This window comes from Passer domesticus, chromosome 2, assembly GCF_036417665.1.
Source record: "Passer domesticus isolate bPasDom1 chromosome 2, bPasDom1.hap1, whole genome shotgun sequence".
Taxonomy (NCBI): Eukaryota; Metazoa; Chordata; class Aves; order Passeriformes; family Passeridae; genus Passer; species Passer domesticus.
Genome location: NC_087475.1, coordinates 113648072 through 113654674, shown reverse-complemented (window position 1 = coordinate 113654674; position 6603 = coordinate 113648072). Strand labels below are relative to the sequence as shown.

The 6603-nt window shown below is 35.6% G+C and overlaps 1 long non-coding RNA gene across 2 annotated transcripts in view; it reads right to left on the bottom strand.

Annotated features, from left to right (window-relative positions):
• Positions 1-3267: 3267 nt before the first annotated feature.
• Positions 3268-6603, bottom strand: part of LOC135294926 (uncharacterized) — a 24610-nt gene continuing 21274 nt past the window's right edge. For both annotated transcript variants that reach the window (XR_010356903.1, XR_010356904.1), the window contains exon 6: positions 3268-3490. This is a non-coding gene — a long non-coding RNA (uncharacterized LOC135294926). The remainder of the gene's footprint in view (positions 3491-6603) is intronic.

Genomic DNA, 6603 nt, shown 5'->3' with positions numbered 1-6603 from the left:
TACGCATACATGGGGATTTGTCATTAATCATTCCAATTTGGATCTCCTCCTCTGACATATACATACACTTGGAGATTATTTGCTTTGGAAGAATAACCACGCTGACAGTCAAATGCAACTTTTGTACAGTATAAGTGTAATAAGCCAAGGGGTGATTACCTTGCTTATAGGGAAAAAAAACTCAATCAAGACTAGAGATATGTATATTGATGTGTGTAACTGATGCTGTTAAAGAACTGTTAGTCTCACCTGCAAGCATTTTTTAAATTATTTGAGTAGGTGTGGGGACTGAATATTTAATTGGCACAAAAAATGTAGGTAATTCTGAAAATATTTCAACAACTATTAGGAAGAAAGGAAGTCTTATTAAATCTTTGAACTCTATTTTATAGAAAGGATACAACTGTAGACTAAAAAGAACAAGAAAAGAGTTGTTTAAAAATTACTTCTTCATATAAGGAAACACAGCATACCAGCATCCTATGAAATCATGAATATATGTCCTATCTGCCTTTCTCTTCTTCCGTCTCTTCCATTTTGTCATGTTTTCTCAATCCACATAAATATAGTTGTATAACCTCTTAATACCAGTTTGAGGAAAGGAAGCACTGTTTCAATTTTTCAGAGACACTGAAGAGTAAATGTGAAGTCCTGGGTCACAGAGCAAGTCTGTGACTGAGCTGGGCAATGCAATATATTTTTCAGAGTTTCAGATCAGTCCTTTATTCACAAAGTATTTTGGCCTTCTAATTAAGACCAATAAATGAAGTGTTTTTGGCAGTTGAATAAATATGTTTTCTTTCATCACTTTACGGATGGCAGAAGGAGTCATAAAAAGTTCCAAGGACATGCATATGAAAGCTTGGTAATTGCAATTTACAGAATAATATAAAACTATAAACCACAAAGCAAGACAGTGGATAAAAAAAAAAAAAAAAAAAAAAAAAAACCAAGAGAGAAGTCATATGGGTTCCATTAAAATATTACACTGAGTATAAAATACCATATCTGCCCAACTTCTTAACAAGATCTCAACTCCTTTATAGCCATTTATGCTGGACAGCAGATATGCTTTATATTCTGTGGTGGCAGAAAACAGCTTAGTCCCATGCAGCTTAGGCTACACTGATGTGGGTCCAGGCTTATCCAGCTGGAAAGCACTGCCATACACTGCAGCTCTGGCTTATTCCAGCAACAGCACATGAAGGACCTTGGCACTGAGCAGGCTTCAGAGGAACAGAAAAGAGTCACAAATGCCTAACAGTTATTTATCATGTGATTTCAAGTTTCCAAGCAGGAACTGGGAAAAAGTCGGTGTCTGCTAAAACAAATTCCTGTTTGGAAAGCTGTGGGCTTTGGCCAGAGGGCTGGCTAGCAATCTGGCTCCAGGGAGAAGCAAAAATTTGCGAGGAGAAACATGCCAAGGAAAACTAATATGAATTTTGCAGAGGAAAAAGAACAGTTAATGTACTTTAAAGTCCTTTCATACACAAACTCAAATCCTTCTTCCATGTGCAGGACACCAGAAGTATTGTCAGCAACAAAAGATGTAAAAAGTACAGGAAACAACAATGTGACCTATTTTCGTCCTGTATTAATACTAGTCAATTTTGGTTTACTTTGTGCTGTATCTAAGCACCAAGATTTGAGAAATTGTAAGCACCTGCTTTCTTAACTGCCTTCAAATGTAGCTGTAGGTGGTGCCAAAACCTCTTGGAACTTACTACTGTAGCTAAATAAAGAAAATTTATCCAGCTCTGTATTCATTTGCTCTCTACAGGGAGCAGAGAATTTAGGAGCATGTAAGGGACAAAGTGAAAACCCCAGTAGTATTATTTTAGAGTAAATCAAGTTTTAAAAATGTGTTCCAGGACCCAAGACAGGTCCTCCTCCATCTTTTCAGTCAGAGTAGTCCTCTTTTCTTTCTGCTTATAAAAATAAACTAGTTGAGACAACACGGACCTAAATGAAATGCCTTTTAGTGCAGGTACAGATTAGGAGAGCTGCAGCATAAGCTTCTGAGATGTAATTTCCAGCACTAAAATTGCTACTTTAAAGCTCCTGGATTATATGTAACATAGTGCTATATTTTAATGCTTAAGATTTTTGCAGTTCTGGGATCAGGTCTCTTTATCTAGGGCTTCCAAAGGACATTCAACCTTACAAGCAGCTTTTTGTCCCCTCTACTGCTCCTGGGCTGGCAGAAGAAAAGATAAATTAAGTCTTGTTAATAGTTATGTAATAATAAGAAATTTATTTCTAAATGCTTTTAAAGTTAGGTGACTGTCCTGGTTTTGTATGCATTTGAAAGTATTTTGTTTTCCCTTTTTTTTAATTCTAAAGAAAATATAAGAAAATTCTGAATGGTAAGTTAATTAAACTTTAAATGGTGTTTGTCAGTAGAAGTTACATTACTGTGCAAAAGCATACCCAGGAATTCTACTGTGTTCATTATGCACAGACACTGGTTGAAGATTCATTTCAGGAAACAGAGGCTATATCTTTGTTTCACCTATGAGCTGAGACAAATCTCTTGGGTCCTTCAGCTTTCTCACCCGCAGAGAAGTGTTTATATCATTTTATGTGGTAGCTGAGGCAGTAATGAAAGTAAGACAGGAAGGCAAACTGTCATTTTAAACATACAAAAAGTATGTGTAAAAATATGAAATGCATTTGTCACTAGGGAACTTTTTGGGCTTTATGATTCACACCCTGTAAGCTTATTTACAGAATCATAAAATGGTTTGGATTAGAAGAGACCTTAAAGATGATCCAGTTCCAACCACTCTCCTATGGGTAGGGACACCTCATGAGCTTCACAGCAAGAGAAATCTGACTCCAAAATATTTGTAGGCAGCTACATAATACAGAAGAAGGAAATTTTCTGTCAAATATTACTTTGATCAATTAATTGTAAACTGCTTATTGGAACTATTTAGAAATATGTTTATTACATTTTAAAATTATTAGAAATTATAAGGTTGAGGAGAAGAATAGGATTTCACAATGAACTCTTCAGTTCCTGGTAGGATTCAGATTTTCATTTCTGGAAAAAAAAGTAGAGAATAAGCTTACTAAATTTACAAACTACTCCAAGATGCAGTAATACATGTACACAGGAGCTCAGGATAATAATTCAAATTGTTTCAATTGGAGCTCTAGCCTGAAAAGCGAGGAATGCACTTCAGAGCACTTTGAAGGATAGACAGAATCATAGAACTATAGAATCACACATTCATTTTACATTGGAAAATACCTTTATCCCTTCTGAAAGGTTTATAACCATCCAGTGCAGAACTCCAGTGCAAGTCACTCCACCACATTTCTGTGACTGTCCAGGACTTCTCAGGCACTGCCACATGAGCTTCAGGGTCCTGGCATCTCCCTCAGCTCCTCCTGAGCTTTCCCTGGTTTGGGAAAATTCTTTTTATCTGCTGTTTCTTGAAGAAGTCTGGGTTTGGATGTTGCTTTCCAGGAAGATATGGATCAACTGTAGAAAGCCCAAAGATGGGTTTAGAGAACCAGCAGAGGTCTGGAAAATCTGACTGATGAAGCCACAGGAAAAACATTGAGGCAGGAGACACTGATCTGCAAATGTTGATTGTTTACTTATAAAAAAGAGAATAAACACTTTTTCTTGTCATTTGTGGGAAGAACAGACAAAAGGCAGCTGAAATGGAGGAAAGGAAATTGAGATTAAGCTCAACAAGAATTATTGGAAATCAACATCAATGAAACGTATTCAATTTCCAGCCTTGCAACCTTAAAAACAAAATAAACAAACCAAAAAAAGTGCCCCTGATTTGATGCAACAAATCCCAATTTTGTGTGGGTAATGGTCATCATGACATGTTGAGGTACTTACTACACCTTTCATCTGTGATTTCTATGTTCATAACAATTGGAGAGAACTGTACTTTTGTATTAAGTCCAGTGAAGTCATTATGGTTTCATATGGATAAACATGAAAGAAGCTGGCTTAAAATGGCCAAAAACACCTAGACCTTTTCCCTCTCAAATGGATGATTCATATGAATGTTACTATAGATAGGTAAAAAAATTAAAATAAATAAAATAAAATAAAATAAAATAAAATAAAATAAAATAAAATAAAATAAAATAAAATAAAGCTGAAAGTAAAACTGAAGAAATTTCACACATGCATGCATATACTCAGAAGATTTGAATTTTAAAAATATGCTAAAACAGGTAAAATAAAATTATTTCACATTTTGGAAAAGCCAGAATGGTGACAGTATTTGTAAATTTAATTCAGCTTCTCTTGTACATTAAAACCATATATTGGGGAAATTTTTACACTGAGTGCCATGAAAATAGCATCATACAGAAGAGACCAGGTCTAAGGATGAACTATGGAATGAAACAAGATCTCCAACTGCATTCATGGTAGGAAGCAGCAAACACCTAGTGAGCACTGCTGGTGAAGCTCAATCTATTTATATGTTCCTTATTTGCTGAATGTTTGACTTAAAACATCTGCAGCCTCAGCTACCGGGTTGTTATGAACTGATGGCTGCACATTAAGTCAATGTGAACCATGCAGAAATATGTGAATCCTATCCAGTGTTAGAGACAGACAGGATAAATCCCAAATGCACCAAAATTACACAATGTAAAAGCAACAGTTCTTTAGACAATAACCTCTCTAACTATCAGTCCCCATCTGTTTAGAACAGATTTTAAAAAGCAGTTTATCATAATGGTGTCAGAACACTGACATTACTGTTCATGAACCATTCGTCTGTGAATATGATAAGTCCCAAAGAAAAATCCATGAGGAAAATCAATTTGGCCTCTGTGGAGGTACAGGTTGTTGAGCCAAATGCTGCAAAACCATGCTCACTAGAGCAGCATTGTGAATTCTGCATAAACCCTGTGCTACAGACAACAGGGAAAACAACAAGATTAGAACGGGATTAGAATACATAAGTAAAATGGAGAAAAATAAAAACAACCTCTATTCTTGATGCCTCGGGTTTTAGCTTTTATAATTTTCAGATTCTGTGTTGCTTTAGTGTGTTGTTCTGAGTGTCATATTAGGGGATAGTAAAATAATGTTATTGCCATACATTGCTTCCACACACCTTCAGTAACCCAAAATTCAAAGAAATTACTTTTAATTGATTAGAGATGAAGAGGATACATATTCTGGATGATAACAAAAATATTTTTACCTCAAAGTGAGGACAGAAATGAAGAAGGGAAAAGCTCAGCAACACCTCACCCAGGACTGGACCCCAGAGCAATGGTCAAGTTTCTGTTTACTCAAAAAACAAGTACTTATTACTCCTAGAGGGAAGAAAGAGCAACAGATGGACCCAAAAGTCAACCCATCACTGCTGGTTTCGTAGTCCAGTCAGTTGCAGCTCTTCTACCACAAAGCCTGTGATCAGTCTTCAACAGAATTTTCTAGCACAGAAAACCTTAAGCTCTCTAAAACTTTAGTTTTGAAATTAATTAAGTGTAGAAAAGGTCAACATGAACAACCCAGAAACAATAAAATCTAATCCCATTGTGTGAAGAAATTTAATAGGAAAAGGTATCTATACTCATGTTTCTTCATACTGTAAAAAAGAAAGAATGTCATGCCCTTTAAAACAATGAAGCAGCAAAGGTACTACAGCACACAGCTGTTAACAAAATTCAATTTTAATCAAGTGATAAAGAGCAGCACTTCCTGGCTACAACTCAACATGCTGATGATTTGGGCATTAAAAAACTTAAAATAAAATGAAAGAGATTTGCAGTTTATGTTCAGGGAGGCAAAGGAGACTCCTGCCACTTCTTCATTTCTTGTAAATATATTAGGAGCTAATTCAGTGGGCTAAAATTTCCAACAGCATTAAAATAATTTGCTCTATTGTAACAAAATTACTATAAAATATAGCATGAGAATCAAAGAAGGTAAGGTGAAATACATCTGCATATTTTATTCAGTTTTCCTGCTAATTAACAGCTGTTGCACAATTTGAAATGCTTAGCTCAGTTTAATTTTATACGTCTGGACAGAGAGAAACTTAATCTATTTTCCTGAGATTGTAATCCACTCCCTTATAAGCTGTTGAGAGTCTTACTTTGAGATTCAACCCATATCTCAGGACAGAGCAATGAAGCCTTGTCTTTCAAGGCTTCCCTTCATCCACCCTTACTGCCCTGTGACTGTTTGCCCTAAGAAAAAGAGCCACTTACAAGGAGGTTTCCAGCAACAAAGAGAAAAGGAAACAAAAGTCATGATGATAGAAAAACAAATATCTTATTCTTATTTTAATATTTTGATTTTCAGTGAAATCATAACATTTGACTTGTAAAGCAATGCTTTGTGGCTTAAATCGGACCCCTTTATGCTCTTACACTGAAGGGAAATTAAAAACCAACATAGAGCGATTTTGTCAAACTGTGTAAAAGTCAGGGATGGATCTTCATCTGATATAAAGCTCTCTGTATGCCTTAACATGAGTGGAGCTCAGACACATTATGGTCTGACAATTCAGACCATTAAGTTTAATATAGTTTTTTTGACTGGGGCAATCACCATTGATGAGACATTAACATTTGTAGTATTTTATGAATGTGATTTTCACT